This window comes from Acanthopagrus latus, chromosome 15 (genome assembly GCF_904848185.1).
Source record: "Acanthopagrus latus isolate v.2019 chromosome 15, fAcaLat1.1, whole genome shotgun sequence".
In the NCBI taxonomy this organism is placed as follows: domain Eukaryota; kingdom Metazoa; phylum Chordata; class Actinopteri; order Spariformes; family Sparidae; genus Acanthopagrus; species Acanthopagrus latus.
In genome coordinates, this window is record NC_051053.1 from 25,386,228 (window position 1) to 25,400,596 (window position 14,369).

Below are 14,369 nucleotides of genomic sequence, written 5' to 3' on the forward strand. Positions count from 1 at the left end.
CAGAGAGCCTGAGATCTCACACAGAACTAGGGTTTCACTTCCAGACACACACTGGCTGCAGTGCATCAACATGAAAATACACACAGATTCATGCACAGAAATACTTAAACTCAATTCAAATGCACCAAAACTATAAGGGCACAAAAGAAACACTTACTGCAGCTCACTTTGTTGGATTTGCTGCCCGCAACCTGCCGTTAGCTCAGCTAGTTGTGGAGCTAAGCGGTGCTATTAGCAAAGAGGGTTATGCAGGCAGCCTCAACTTTAGGGGACTTCAGGGAATAGGGAGATAACTTCCTGGGACCCAGCCAGCAATAACCATGTTAATCCTAATAGACGCAATGATGAGCAAAATTTATCTTGGACCAGAATATGCACCAGTACTTTAAAACACGCTGAAAAAAATGTACTGACCAAAACTAACTAATAGCAGATGCTGGTGTAAAATTCCTCACCATGCCAGGGCCTGCATCAATTTGGATGCCAGAACAATTGCCAAGGTCGAGCCAAATATTAATGCAAAGACCGTAAATGTTTACTGGCAGCACAGAAAGACGCTTCCAGTCGTGCTAATGAGGCATAAAGAACTAGGATGCTACATAGAGCTAACTCTGCTAACCAAGAGGTAGAGCATCCAACACCTGTAAGAAAAAGGTTGATTTATGGTGCAAACATTCTTCTTGGGAATTTGTAATAGAGCAAGCGAATGTGTTGGTATGTGTGAAGCTGATTTTTGGAAGTACCCGTTCACTCGACCTTTGCAGGGTCATTTCTGTGGGTGGGCCTGAGATACAAGAGACTTCTGGACACTTCACATGTCGAATATATTATTTCAAGACACACAAGCCATCTGACGTCCAACAAATATCATACTAATACCAACTAATATTTCTAATAGATATATCACTTATTAAGAAGTGTCCAAGCACTTGCTGATAATGATGGTAAATCAGCGTCTGTCTTGATCTCTCAGAGGTGTGAGTCACGGCTGTGGGAGTTTGCAGTGGGATGTTTTAACTTTGACACTGACCTCAAACAAACACACACACACACACACACACACACACACACACACACACACACACACACACACACACACACCACTCATTATTCAGGAATGCTGCCAATGTTACACTCCCATAATCACTGGACAAGCACAACAGTTTAATTTAAGAGTTGGAGGTGGTATAAATATAAGATATTCGATCGGAGGAAGCAAACGACACGAGAACCTTTCTTTAGGATGTGATGTGAACTTAAATACATTTTTGACAGGATGGACTTATGAAGTTTTTCCCATAAGACACTGCACCGACTGCAACCCAATCATCAGAATAATCGTGGCAGTGAATGCTTCTGCAAACCATGGATAAGTTAAAACTTGACATTTCTTTATAATAGAACTTTAAGGTTGTCATAAATGTTCTACTTTATGTTACAAGGAAGCTGTGCTTATTGTCAAGTTAGGGTTTAGGCACAAAAACCACTTGGTTGGTGTTAAAAAAATGGGGAGTTTTGTCTTAAAGTACCTGGTTTTGTTGTGGCAGACATGGCTGGAAATTGTCCCGAGGTCTTCCTGAAAATATCCAGCGGTTTCACTCGTATAAATGTTGAAGCACAGTCTCAAACTGTGGTCACTGACCTTTAACTCCATCACCATCCGTCTACCTTCTAATATGAAAGTCAGGTGATGAACATGTAATATGAACATGGTATGACACGTTTTGTAAAACTGTCAATATATTACATACCACTTTATTTTATTATTTCACAGCTGAAATCATCATGCGAGTACAGTAAAGAAAGCCCAAACATTTCCTCACTTCCTGTCTGGATGCAGTTAGAGGGATGATATAACGAGATGGAGAGAGACGGATGAGAGATTCTTTTTAAATTCTCCCCAGATCCAGCACGCACTGCAGGCATGAATTAATCAAGTCAAGTCAAGTTGAGATAGGAGACCCAAAAGGGGGTAGAAGATAGGACGAGTCAATTAATATCTCATAATGATGGAGAAGGATAACATTGTTTCCCCCTAACCAGAGCGACCACCCGGGAGAAATTACAGAATATTGATAAAAGGGAAAACGGGCCATAAGATGAATTTTAAGACGAGGAGGGACGAGAGAGGTTAACATAAGACTAACCAGTTTTTAAGTCAAGTCATTTTGATTTATTTAGCTCGGAGTCACAAATCACAATTTGCCTCAAGGGGCATTTTAATCTGTACAGCATACCGCCCCCTCTGTCTTTAAGATAAGGAAATACTCCCCAACAAAGCCTTTAACGGGGAGGAAAAGGAAGGAAGATAAACAAGGGAGGGATTCTCTCTCCAAGGACCGGCAGCAGTAGCTGTCAAGTGTAGAGACGAGATCAGCAAAAAAATAGACAGATATATGTAATTGGTTGAAAAGAAGCAGGACAATGAGCAGAGAGGACCTGAGCTACATGATTTTCTATCAACAATGGAGACCTGGAAGGAGGACAGGCGATTTACTCTTTATTTAATAGCGGGGGAAGAAAAAGGAAAATGAGACGTAGAAGAAGGACTGTGGGAACGAGGACGACAAAGAGAGAATCAGACAAATGGTTGAGTCGATTAATGATGCAGAGGAATTCCGTTCTATAGATAAGACGAGTCGTTTTTCCACAGTCGGATCACTGTGGAGGTAATATCACAACACAAGATGAGAAACAAGGAACCCCGACCACAGGCAGGCCGGTTTAATGAGGGATCAGCCGGCTCAGACTGGATGTGAGTGACGCCGATGAGATCGAATCACAGGAGGAAATGTTTTGGAATATTGTTCTTTTGTCTGTGATAAAAGCTCAGATTCACCACTTCCTCTCTTACTCTTCTCTTTTTTACTACAGTGACTGAGTGAACAATATAAAAGCATATATATATAATAAAAAAGCAGCACAGCATATAGAGATAAGGACTTTTTTCGAGTCCTTATAACAACGTTGTCACGGCTCTCTTCAGCTGCCTGTCCTCATCAGACAAACAAACATGTTGGTTAACAGTGAAACAGCGACCTCTAGTGGCCGTAGTAATTATTACAGCAGCGAAGGAGGAAGTCAGTGCAGGACTTTCATCCTGTTCATGTCCTGTGTGAAACCGTTATTAATGGTAAGTTAATTTAAACAACATATAAAAGTGATTTAATGTGCCACATACACAGTTACATACATACTTATGACCATAAGCTTCAATACAAACTAGTAAATGGCCTTTAAATTAAGATTCTTTTGTAACACTATTTATCAAAAAGTGAAGAATAAACTTTGATGCTCACAGTCACTGACAGTGATAATTAGTGGAATGTTAACACATTTCGCAGTTTTATTAGTAAAAAATAATAATAACAATAATAATTGTGATGATGATTAGATGATTTTTTGGGGATTTAAGTGTAAATTAATACCATATTTTTTACTAATGCATGTCAGTGTAGATTTGATAATCTATTATCTTAGATATAAGGCAGAACATGTCATTACAGTGTCATTGTTGACTAATATTAGCGAAGCACTTGAGATTTAATCACATAATTTGTATTTTAAATGTTTTAGGAAAGTGAATTTATGGTCAAGATTTATTTGAAAACCATCATTAAGAATTGTTAATTATCAAGACTGGCATCCTACAACCTCACTGATGAGAGCAAGTTAAGATCAAGGTTTTAAAATCTAACTTACAATAAATAGATGTATATCAAGTTTTCTTTTGGAGCTGTTCTGTGGGGAAAAATAAAAAGAATCTGAAATCCGGATGTAATCATCTTTGCAGCGATGGCCGAGTGCAGACATGTTCGCTGGTTTTAGACGGAACACAACCTGAATTTCAAACAGACGGACAGAAGGTAAACAAACTTGTCAAGATCACAACCTGATATTTAATTTAAGAGAGAAAGAGGAGGAGAGAGAAGACGGGAGAGTTAATTAATGTCCATAGATCATGCTGAGGGATAACACCGAGTTTGTTTCCCATTAGTTCAGATAATAATGGATGGCAGGATAAATTAAGACTCTCCAGTTTTTCTCAGTTGTTCCAGGCTCAAGCATGGCTTGGTTTTTAATTGGACTTCAGGGAGGGAAAGTGGGCAAGAGGAGGAGATGAAGGAGGGATGGAGTGATGGATTAGTGTTGGTAATGATTATGGTTAAAATAAGACTCTTGTGCTGATGAATTTGGCAGCAGCCTGAATTTTTATACGCAGACAGACAGGAGATGTTTGATGAGAGAGTGATGAGAGGTGGAAGCATGTTTGAGAGCTTGTCAAGGTGGAAAGTGTTAAACCTGAGAGATTGCTAACAACCTTATATTGCCGTGCAGTGAAAACATTTCAGTGTTTTGGGTTTTTTTTTACTTTTTTGCCTCAAAAAAAGGCAGAATAAGCAGGTTGAGGAAACAAACCAATCTGATTAGTTTTCAAGAAGAAGTAGAGGAAGAAAGACAAGAGAAGAGAGAGAAGAAGAAGAAAATATAATAGAATAGGATTAAGAAAGAGAAGAAGAAGAAGACAAAAAAGGAGAATAGGATGAAGAAGATAAAGAAGAGGAAAAGATGGAAGAAGAAGAGGAAATGGAAAAAAAAAAAGAAGATGGAGGACAAGATAAGACTTTATTAAACCCTATCGTTATTTAAACACGGACACATGAAAAAGTTTCGTGTTTCAAATGTTCACCAAACAATGCATCATATGAAAAATCTCCCGGTGAAATGTAGCAGAGAAACAAGACACTGTATTTATGGAGGTGGAATGAAAAACATCAGCAGTGGTGGGAGGACAGAGGGAGGAGAAGGAACATTATCAGCTGAGCGTTCGTCTTAGCAGATAAACACAACTTTAAATGTCATCAGGGGAAAACTTGACAGTTTAATTTCCACCTAATTTTTCTCCGTAATAGTCTGAGTCCCAGATATCAGTAATAGCCGGGAATCTAAACAAGCTGCGGTCCGACATCTCTACTCAGGGATAAAGTTACATCCTTAAAGAGTCTCTTGACATTTATGTAACTTAATAACTGCATTTCCAAGTGCCTGATTTATTTCTTTGAAGAGATAATTCATGGTGATTCTGCCCCTCCAGAGAGCAGTGTGCAAGATAAGATAGAGGGGAAACGATGCACTGAAAATGTTCTGAATCTTTTTTGTATATCTGCTTCGGCGTACGCTGGAGTCCGATGAGCCACAAAAAACGCCTCCCACTCTTTGTCAGCATCCGCAGGAGTGGTTTGAGCAACGATCTTCTTGACTGCAAGTGTCACCGGTTTGATCATTCTTCTACCTGGTGAGAAACACTTTCAGGACCATACAGAGAGAATAAGACTGAAAGTTGAGGTGCAAGGTGGGGCAAAGGTGGAGAGAAGAATAGAGGGGTGAGGGGCTGAATTCAGGATGTTGAACTAGAAATCTTCGTTGAGAGTTTATGCATCGAGTGTGGTTTTGTTTCAATGGATTCATAAATAACAATAACACGAGGCCTTCATTGTGTTCTGAATACATGTAAAACACAACATAACACTCCATTCATTGTGTTTTTGGACATTTATGTTGTGAGTCTGACCGGCAGCAGTCTGACGTTGTGATGCATTTCTCCAAAGTTGATTCTGTTTCACAACAGCCAGCTGCTTTGTGTTTTTTCTTCTGCCACCTCCTACAGTCGACACCGCCGCCATTCTGTCAACATACACAGCACTCACTCAAATGAAAACACACTTGATTCGGGCCTTAATGTTAAGCACACGCAAAAACAATGTAGCACTGATTTTGGTACACATTACTGCATTATGCATTGTTAAAATGCATCAGTGATGTTATAGTGTGAACATGAGAGTGCTGCAAAGATGTGCAAAGATTGTGCAACTCATTTGTGTAAACTGAAACTTCAGCCGTGTAAACAAAGCTTAAGTTAACAAAGTTCCTGTGCTGTGTTTGTTTTTAGTACTGAGATGAATTAGTGAATGTGTAAATGTTACCTTTGATAGCTGTGTTACTTCAATAAATCACAGAGTGCAAAAGACACATTTTTTAGTATGTTATTTTTTTCTCATGTACACGATGCAGCAACATGCCAAAAACTCTGTCCAGAAATCAAAACAGTTTCAAACTGCGAAACATTCAGAGAGCACAAACAGCAGGTTGCCAAGGGTGAGCAATCCTTCAATGTGTTATTTTTATAAGAAAGATTAATTTGCTAAAAGATTAATTTGTTGAATCAAGTGCAGTGATTCTTAAGAAAAATGCAAAACTGTTTAAAAAAATCCTGCTTGCACGGAGAAACTCTGACCCTTCTGCTGAGCCCTGACACTGCCAGTGGTAAGGAAACCTCGACAGGAAGAAACTGTCAGACACCACAGCAAACTTTCCCACTTTCAGACAGCCGGTGTGTCTGAACTCTTAAATCCATTCCAGAAATGGAAGCGGAGCAAAATCACAGGACGATCTCTTTCTTAACTTTAACCTTGGTCCGGTCTCAGACCTCTGTCCCTCCATCACGGCCTCAACCCCTCCATTTATAACTTCCTGCCTCTGTGCTTTACCCATGACCTCTAGGGTGATGACATCACTGTGGACAAATCCTCACACCAAACAACAAGAACAGTTTCAGTGGAGTGAGGTCAGCTAAAAGAAATTGTGTGTGTGCCCACAGCTCTATATCCAGGGTAAACCAATCTTTGATTAAAAGTGTATATGACAGTTTTTTTTTATGTGGCTGTCCTCAGTGCAGCCTCCCACTGACGGCCATTATTGTTCAATCCATTAGCTTGTTGCCTGAGGTCGAGTTGCACATTGTCTTGATGCTGCATAACAACAATAAACGCCACTTAAAACTTAATTAACGCTCTCACGTGTTTCTGTGTCCAGTGGGCCAATATGCAGGAGCTGAAATGCTGCTGCTAAAAAGCAAAGTGAGCTGTAGTTTAGACGTACTGGCAACAAGTTATAACTGCTGATCTTGAACACTACATTGCTTATGTGTTGTTGTTTTTTTATTCTTACTTTTCTGCTGCGCTGCCATTACATGTATATTGATAGAAGAGCTCGGGTAATATCAGATCCTGCTGCGAGGGACATTTCAGTTATCAGCAGGAAAATAATTAAGTTATTAGAGTGAATTCTGATCCACTAATAATGCAGATGTCCAACAGCTGCAACAGAATTAAAGCCAACTTCAATCCATTTTTAAAGGAATCTCGGCAGCCAGGGGGATTTGCAAGGGTGAAGGTGCCTGAATCTTTTAGGTCAAGTTCAAGATTGGTGAACTTTGACATTTGCAAATTTGTGTCGTTAACTAATAGCAAGGACCCTTAACAGTCCTGACCTTTGAAGGAAAAGTGAGCTGAGAACAAGCTCTCATAGACTATTATCTTAACTGCATCATCCACCTATAACACTTATCTGCTGGTGTATAAACGCCTCACTGAAGAGACAGGGTCTGCAAAAAAGCACTGAGGAGACAAAAACACCTCTCAGATAAACCGTGTGAACTCATTAGCTACCGAGTCAGCCAGCAGTGCTGACAGATGATTCACAAGGCAGCTAGTTTGGAGACCTACTTTGACTGAGGACTGCTAGCATGTCACTGGCTGACTAGCATATTCGCAGTCAGTTCACATGACAGCAGCCCCACAAGCAGTCACTACACCACCTTCTCATTTTTTGGGCAGCTGTAGATCAAGACTCAGAGCAGGTCATCCAGTAATTAGATGGTAGTTGGTTTGAATCCCTGGGTCCCTCGGCTGCATGTCAAAATATCCTTGAACAAGATATTGAACCCCAAATTTCTCCTGATGAGCAACTGGCAGCTTGCATAGCAGCCTCTGCCACCAGTGTGTGAATGTGACAAGTTGTAAAGTTGTTGTCAAGCACTTTGAGTGCTCAGTAGACTGGAAAAAGAGACATTTTTAACCAAGCATGCAACAATGCAGCAAACATTGTGTAGAAAATGCCCCCAAACACTGAAAATATATATATTTTTTTTAAAAAAGCAGTCAAGTGTCAGCAACAAAAGTTAGCTATACGCTATCAAACAAGACTGGAAAACAGAGCAAACCCTCCTCTGAATTTTTCTCTGAAGACTGTTTGGTTGGTTTGGCTAACATATGGTGCCCAGACAATAAAGGTTTGTTTTAACAACATCAGTCGGTCTTGTCAGGCTGCTTGGCTGCCAATGTTTGGTCTCTCCATTATTGTCCAACATCCTCACACATTGTTTCAACAGCACTTATACAAGAAACCTTCATTAAAATTGGTTTCAAATGTCATATTCTCCACTTGCAAAAGACATAATGCATTTACAGAGTCAGAGATCTAAGTAAGACCCTGTTTAACCAGCAAGACGAGAGCGTTACACATATTAAACACACATCCTGTCAGCAGTTTTGTCCTTGGTTAAATGCAAAACAGGATGCAGAATAAAAATCACTCACAAAGTCCTTTCACACAGCGAACCGCACATTTATCGAGTATGTGGCTGTTTCTCTCGCAATTATTCCTCAAATACACATTTCTAGTCAAATGAGCCAAGCTGTGAGTTGTTTGATCATGTCCACCAACAGGATTGGTTTTTCAATGCGAGCCCAATCTTTGTGTCTCTGCTTCTTCTCTTCTGAGATTGTTGGAAGCTGGGAACAAAATCGTCACCACTTTAGGAGACCCCCCGCTGTGATCAAAATGTCTCAGGTTTTATAGAGGGGGGATGAATAAGGAATGATTTCTTGAGGATGCTATTTTGAGTATGTTTATCTGAGGAATACACTCCTGTGATTAAGACCAGACCTTTGTTAATACACAACTTAATTGGATTCAGAGATCCTGAGCCTCCACCGTGGCCTTTTATTCTTTCTTTATTATTTTTTTTTTACATTTTATTCACCGTTCTAGCCCGAGTCCCTGATCCCCTCCTATATGTTACCATGTCAAACTCCAGCTGTGACAAAGTTTGCAAACTTCGATATTTAATTGGTGGTCTGCTTATATTTCCTGTCTAGTTTTCCCTGCGTTAGTGTGAGAGTGCTGGCTCTTTTCCTGCAAGGACTGTAACATCTTGATGTTTCTTTCTTTCTGCCTGGATTCATGGTTCTTCTGCTGATTGGTCCATTCCATACTTAAAATGTTCGGGTTTCCAGCAGTCTGACAGAAGTACCTCAGTTTCTGGCCCAGGTCTAAAAATCCTTCAGTTGCTTTGCATGCAACCCAATTGCCAGAACAAATAAGTTAAATCTGAGCATCTCTTTGTGTTGCAACTTGATGCTTGTTAATGTTCAATTTCCTTTTCTCTCTTGTCCCAACGCTGTGTTTTGTTTTGCTTGGTTTCGAGTGATATAAACACTTGGCTATGATTAGAGAGAACATCATGGTTTGGACTGTATTGGTCTTCACATGGATGGAGATGGTTGGACTCCCACTGAATAACAGCTGGTTTTGGCTGCTTCAAAACTGGCTATAAATGTCCACAGGTCACACAAATATCCTCAAAAATACCCGTTGGTTTTGACTCAAACTGCGGTCGACTGTTTTGCAGCCTTGTTTGTGGTAAGAACAGTTTATTCTGTCAGTTCTTTAACTGTAAACAACCAATAATAGTTTCCTTCTTTCCCTGCGCAGATTTCAGTCTGGTTAATCCCGAACAGAAAGAGATCAGACGTGAATGATTCACACAGCTGAGATTTACAGTCATCATCTTCAGATGAGAGCCAGCGGGCTGAATTGTCAGCAATCTGGTAAATCATACAATCTCCCAGGATAGATGAAAATGACTTTTCGCGAAAGCACTGAGCATCATTCTCAATGGGAGAATCTGTTCATTTTGCATGCATGTGCACAGAGAAAAAACAAAACTGTTCTTCCGCTAATGAGAGGTTCTGTTACTGAAGTCCTTAAGCTTTCACTTTGTCTTGATGCACGTTGTGGGAGCGTGCGCAAAGCTTCTCCAAACAAGATAATCTTGGTTTAATCTCTTGTATTTGTTGAAGGAGGTAATGGCACAGGAACGAGGGAGGCTGACTTACTGAAGTCTGCTCTGTTTCAAAGAAGGACGAGTTTGTTTTTCATTTTTTCATGAGCTCACCAAAGAAAGAAAATCCTCCACTATTCAAAAACCGAGACTCATTAAGCGCTCTGATTTTATTATTTTGACTCAGCTGAGGTTGCCATGGAGCAATTACAGACGCTCGGCTTTACATCAGTATTGTCTTGGCTTGAATTTATTGACGGTGCTGACACACACACACACAGCTGTGATGGTGTCCAGATGATGAGTGCCATCTCGTCATCCATCTTATACCACCACACTGCGTGATGTCATGTTGTCTTTTCTGTTAGGCCTCAAGCAGACCTGAAGATGAATTTAAATCGAATCTGCGTTATCGCTCAGCGTCTCAAAGGGGAACGTGTTGAATATGATTCACACTGTTTCCAGCATGAGGGAACGAGGGACACTCAGCATGACTGAAGCAAGCAGATGAATAGAGAGTGGATAGAGGTTGGAGAAAATAAACTAAATACGAGAGATGTTTGCAGACTTACTTCAGGGAGAGCGTGCACAGGTGTTTGTACATTACACACTGAATGAAGAAACATTCATAAACAAACACTTCCTCATGTCAATAAGGAGGAAATAAACAAGGAAATACATGTCAGGAGCGGCTTCAATGCTTAATGTACCAGTATACAATGAAAGGAACATTTGAGCCCATCGACTTGGAAAGATACAGCTCCAGTGATGTTCTTTTATATGAACAAAACGCAAAGATTGTGTGACCGTGTCACATGTGCAGAGCGTCCCTACGTAATACCAACGTATGTGCAACACACTTCAGTCAGGAACTTCAGGTGTTTCCATAAATGTCTGTGCTCTTTTCTATGTACATCACTGAAGTAGAGTCCAGCCCCTCACAACAACAACAACATATCTGCTAGTTGAAAATATTTCTAGCAAAACTGCATCAGTTTGCTTCGGTGTGTTTTAATGTTTCTGCGCTCACAGGTTGAGTGATTTTGCCAGAATACAGATTGTGGAACGACATCTTGCCTGAAACCTCCCTGTGGCAAGAATAAACAGTTTTGATGGGAGTGCTGTCGTTTATTTTTATCTTTGTTTATGCTGCAACTTTGTGTTTCTTTAGGTCTTTAGTTTTCAGTTTTATCCAGTCACAGGACGATGCTTACGGTCTGGTCAGGTTTAGGCACATAAACCACTGTGTTAAGACTAGGAAGACATTATGTTTTGTCTTAGAATATCTGTTTTGGTCGCCACAGACATAACCAGAGGTGTCCTGACCTCTTTTCAAAAGTGTTCTTGATTTTCTTTTACTTTTTCATCAAGTTGTCTTTGTAATCATCTGCCAGAGAGACAGTTTCCACATCTATTTTATCCATTCAGTGTCTGCAGTGTTAAAGTACATCCTGACTTGTCTGACTGCTGTTTACACCTTGATGTTTTTCCCGCTGCTACTGCTGCTGCTCTTGATAATTACGCCACGACCATCTTGCTTTGGTTCGCAATTAAAATTCACAAGCAATGTTCCATTTTCTAGGTCTGTATATGTAGTTTGAATAATTCATATGTTGGTGCTAAAGTGGTATATGCCAGCTATATTCTGTCTTGTGGTTTCAGAAGGCTGAGTCATATAGATGCAACTCGGATTTAACAATATCGGCCAAAAAAAACTGTTTAAAGTTCCCATATTATACAGTTTTTCATCAATTTCACACAGCTGTCAGAGGTCCAGAAACACTGTATTCGAAATGTATTGCCCCAAACCCATCTGTGGTCCTGAACTTCAGCTGTGTAAAAGTCACTCAAGTGAGCTCTACACAAACAAACCTACATGAACCGCAGTCGGCACGTTGTCGTTAAAAATTGAAACGCAACCACTGTCTCTTCTGTTGTTCTGTAGCTGGGACAGAATATAGACACTGGTGTTGATTTTTACAACCAACAACAGAGCAATTTGATTGTGTCCAGCTCTGAGCGACGACATTGCGAAACACTGCTGTCTCACTGCTGGACACACCGAGCTTCACCTCGGGGATGAACGCCTCCCTCTCAGATATCTCCTATCACCACGCAGAGGAGGTCGGACTATGAAAATCTCTCCTGTCGCTGAATCTGAACAGCTGCAGAGATGATGCAGGACTCGTTTGCTTTCCTCAGTCTGGGTGTTGGCAGGCTCAGGGAGGACCAGCTTATATATGTAGAGACCCGAGAAAACGTGTTTTTCATAATATGGGCCCTTTAAAACCAGTCAGGCCCTGTTTACCTTCCAGTCACGGGGCAGCTTCTCCCTCACGATCTATGAGTTAGAGACAGCCAACAGATCAGCATACACTCTCCATAATGCAACACAAATTGCACGCAGTGTGTGTGAGACAGCGTCGATGGAGCCGCGTGTCTCTCCCACTGACAAACAAAAGTTATCAATCTTGTTTTCCCTCCGAGGAGCCCACAGCTCAGAGAATTAACTCACTCACACAGAGATATGTAAACAGAGAATAAGATGGATTTCAGCCGGAGAGGAGATTTGCACGAAGGCCAAAATCAATACGCAATACAAAGTGGACTCTAAAAGATGTTATGGCATCTGGAAAAAATAAGCCTTTTGGAATAATGAAATTAAAGACATTATGATAGTTTGAGAATACAACCAGGGAAAATCTCAAGCGTCACATAGCGGCACGTTGATAAATCTTCCCTTGTTTTATGTACATTTTTCAGCCTATAAATATACATATACATTGTGTTTTGTTTGCGTGTTGAAGCAGCCCCTCCAGGCAAACATTACAGGCAGTTTTACAAACATAATGTAACATGCAACACGCCTGACAGCCTCGATGAAGATGTATATCTCTCTCACTCACAAACAAAGCGAAAGACGTGCTCAGTCTTTCCTGTTTCCAGCCGGCGTGGGCTTGGGGAATTAAATCACACACACACACACACACACACACACACACACTCTCACACACGCTAACATGGTAACCAAACATCTCCGTTTCACCGCTTGGGAAATGGAATAGCAATCCGAGCTTGAAAACAAGAGTTCATGGTTTAATTCATCGCGGCTGCTTCAGATGTTTTGTTTTTTTTTCCCCTCTCTCGAGCGTCGACGTCGCAGCCGCTCGCTCACTGCGCGCTCAGCTAACATAATACTCATGTACAGCCTTGTTTTAAGCAGTAATCTTTCAGAGGCAATTGGCCCTATCCGGCGAGCCGCCACATCCTATGCCACCCGGTAACAGCTTTTCCAGGCTTGTGATAGGCTGAGGTGCCAGATGGCTAACGATGATGGATAGTTTATTTACTGAGCTGAAACAAGGTTGTGGAAAGACGTGGAGGGGAAAAAAAGTATTCCTCCAGGCGAGGCGGTGAGGCTGTCCCTACTTTTCTTTTGTTGTTTGTGTCCTTGCGTGTTTGATTTCTTTATGGTTTGTGTGTCTGTTTTCTTGTTTAATTCATTCGATGTTTCTTTGTTTTGCTCCTCTTCTTCGGTGGCTTTGTTGGCGACTCTTGTCAGCTTGTTTGTGAACACGTTTCCGTCTAAATGTCGTTGCTTTTCTCCATTAAACGCTCATATTTCTGAAACGATCGCTGTCTTTGACCCAAGTTATTTTATATGCTTCTTGTGAAGGATGTGACCAGCAAAGCTCTGCTAAGTTTTCCAGCACTGGACCACAGTTTGATCTTTGACACTTTGGGATACATTTGTGATTTTACATCTGACACAGCTGACCTGTGTGTTGGTGTGGATGCACTCTTGTCTGTTTTTTTTTCTCCATGCCTTTGTGGAAATATATATGAGAGTGTTTGTGTGTGGATGTTTGTCTCCTTTTACTTTCAGCCAGGTTCGACACCCATTAGCACATCTAGAGTCACCTCTGACTCCTAAAACCTCCCACATGACCCTCATGTTATTTCAGACTGTCTAATGATGCACACGGGAGGGTGAACAGGTGAGAGGGGTTGATTCGGAGAGGCAAAGGGAAACCGGGGAGGCTGCAGCCTGACATTTTATACGGCGGTTTTGTTTAACTCTCGGTCATCAGTGGTACCGTGGAAGCACACATTCAGTTTAATCGAAGCTCTCACGGTCGACTGCTGCTCTTTCACAGCTTTTTTTGCATTGCTGACTTTATATCTCTCCGTCCATTTCTGTTTTAATGTCCAACATCAACAACACACGTCTTTGTCAGACGCCGTGCCTCGTCCCCGGATTTCAATTAAAAGGGCACTGTGTAGTTTTGGAGGAGAAATTCAAACTCAAGCCATTCTCAGAGGAAAACAAGTTCCTCAGATCACTGCTCGAAGGTAGAATAGTTGGCAGGGTCCGCCACATATAAACAAAGTGAAACAGTATGAA